The sequence below is a fragment of the Tamandua tetradactyla genome, chromosome 13 (genome assembly GCF_023851605.1).
Source record: "Tamandua tetradactyla isolate mTamTet1 chromosome 13, mTamTet1.pri, whole genome shotgun sequence".
Lineage (NCBI taxonomy): Eukaryota > Metazoa > Chordata > Mammalia > Pilosa > Myrmecophagidae > Tamandua > Tamandua tetradactyla.
Window position 1 is genome coordinate 27976043 of NC_135339.1, and position 1977 is coordinate 27978019.

Consider the following 1977-nt stretch of genomic DNA (forward strand, 5'->3'; position numbering starts at 1 on the left):
TTCTGTTGTGTTGCTAGTTCTTCTAAACCGCTGCAAATGTACTAAGAAACGATGATCACGCATCTATGTGATGATGTTAAGAATTACTGATTGCATATGTAGAATGGTATGATTTCTAAATGTTGGGTTAATTTCTTATTTTTCCGTTAATTAATAAAAAAAAAAATCAATAAGAGAGTACCGGACGCGGGTTCTCACCGAGGCTTCCCAGGCCGGCAGAGAGGAGCCTGGCGGGGCGTGGAGGCCCGGCTGGCGCGTGGGCACTGCGCGGGGAGCCTGTGGACAGGCTGTGGCTTCCTCCCGGCGGGGCGACGGGCCCTCGATGCCGTCTGGGGCTCTGCGGAACAGGGCCGGGGCTAGGCCCGGGCAGCGGGCTGGGTAGGAGACCGGGTGGATGCAGTGGCGGCTGCGGAGGCCGCAGTGGCGGCTGCGGAGGCCGCGGCGGCGGCGATGGACGCCTTAGAGGAAGAGAGCCTCGCGCTGTCAGTCTCTTCCGCCTCTGATGCAGAATTTGATGCTGTGGTTGGATATTTAGAGGACATTATCATGGATGATGAGTTCCAGTTATTACAGAGAAATTTCATGGACAAGTACTATCAGGAGTTTGAGGACACGGAAGAGAATAAACTCATCTACACTCCCATTTTTAATGAATATATTTCCTTGGTAGAAAAGTATATCGAGGAACAGCTGCTGGAGAGGATTCCTGGATTTAACATGGTGGTTTTCACAACAACATTACAGCACCATAAAGATGAAGTGGCTGGTGATATATTTGACATGCTGCTCACATTTACAGATTTCCTGGCTTTTAAAGAAATGTTTCTGGATTACAGAGCAGAAAAAGAAGGCCGGGGATTGGATTTAAGCAGTGGTTTAGTAGTGACTTCATTGTGCAAATCATCTTCTACTCCAGCTTCCCAGAACAGTCTGCGCCACTAGCTCCCACCTCCAGGCAGGGGGATGGGTCTGAGTATCACCCACACGGTGGGCTGGGTGAGACTTCTGCTAATGCCAAAGGAGAATACATCTTGCAAAGACTGACTGTCCTGTGGCTCTTCATTAACGTGAAGTATTGATGGGTTAAAATGAAAATTCCCTGACCCTCCCAGGACCTGTTTCTCCTGAACCGTCTTGTATTCAGTAACCCTACCACTCCTGGAGCCCCTTCCCCCAGCATAAATGATTGTCAACAGTGTGGTATAACCCCCCCCCCCCAACAAAAAAAGGCCCTCTGCCCCCAGGACCAGAGCGGGCTTTGCGTAAATTTTCACTTGGGTCAGAGTTGCACTACTTCAGCCCTAGTGGTCCAACCAAGTGGGTTTTTTATTTGGGAGTATTTTATCTAGAGTGTCACTCAAATGTCTTGAGATTTCTGGAGATCCTATTTTTTTTTTTTTTTTTTTTTTAAAGACAGAGAGAAGGAAGGAAGGATAGAAGGAAGGAAGAAAGGGAAACATTTTTAAACATTTTCTTGTTTTTATTGTATTCTGTTTCTCCGTTTTTGTTACATGGGCTGGGGCCGGGAATCGAACCGAGGTCCTCCGGCATAGCAGGCAAGCACTTTGCCCGCTGAGCCACCGCGGCCCGCCCTGGAGATCCTATTTTTATAGTTAGTCTTGGCCATGGCAATCAACTGAAAGAGGTGCGCTTTACCTAAAAGCTGTTTGTGAAACTCAGCTTGTGTTTCCAGTCCTTTTATCACCGTCTTCTGCTGGTTCTGATGTAGTCCCACTGTTTCTAGAAGCCACTTTTAAGCATAATTTTTTGAAAAAAATATTTTTATAGATGAATAGTCAGGCTAACCTAATGGATCTAATCGTGGAATTTCCATGATTATCCACTTAAAGATCAAAGTATTATATGCTGTGTGCTTTTTAGATGTTAGTGCTATGAAGGCAAAAATGCTTTGTACATTGGTGTTCCTAACTTCCTGGGCACGGAGAACGTGAGCTTGTGCAAATGTAGACCAAAAGG

At 46.6% G+C, this 1977-nt stretch overlaps 1 pseudogene; it reads left to right on the forward strand.

The window, feature by feature from the left end:
- The first annotated feature begins 426 nt into the window (after positions 1 to 426).
- Positions 427 to 1144, forward strand: LOC143653070 (ADP-ribosylation factor-like protein 2-binding protein pseudogene; annotated as a pseudogene).
- Positions 1145 to 1977: the final 833 nt, after the last annotated feature.